General features: G+C 30.4%; 1 protein-coding gene across 1 annotated transcript in view; it reads right to left on the bottom strand.

Moving 5' to 3' along the window:
* LOC117122612 (angiotensin-converting enzyme-like) overlaps positions 1-398 on the bottom strand; it is a 30,828-nt gene that overhangs the window by 13,817 nt on the left and 16,613 nt on the right. The gene's annotated exons all lie outside the window — the stretch shown is intronic.

Below are 398 nucleotides of genomic sequence, written 5' to 3'. Positions count from 1 at the left end.
TATATTAGGAATTTCGTTGTCTTTATTTATAATGAGAAAATTATTTAACAAAATATTTAATTTAATTTGTTTTTATTTTTGGATAGCTTCATGGATAATCCACATTGTGACAATGAACGCGCAAGGCCAAAGCTTTTGGTGAATTGAACCTCAAACGCGATAACGAAAGCTCTCTAATGACTCAAGTTACCATGTTTTATGTGGTGCGTCAGCCATCTTAAAATTCAAAATGGCGGCCGATGACTTTGGGGAAAAAATGGCACCTAACTTTTTTTGAATTCAGCGCAGTAAAAATGATAAAATTAGTCAATAAAATCTATTTTTGCTCAAAAATCTATCTGGATTACATAGAAAACTAGCTTATATACTCGTTCTTATTTTATGTACATTTTAAGTAA

Source organism: Anneissia japonica, unplaced genomic scaffold, assembly GCF_011630105.1.
Source record: "Anneissia japonica isolate Jap-2015-1 unplaced genomic scaffold, ASM1163010v1 scaffold287945_len1679841_cov205, whole genome shotgun sequence".
NCBI classification, from domain to species: Eukaryota; Metazoa; Echinodermata; class Crinoidea; order Comatulida; family Comatulidae; genus Anneissia; species Anneissia japonica.
Note: the sequence above shows the minus strand (reverse complement) of the source record. Positions and strands in the feature narration are given on the sequence as shown.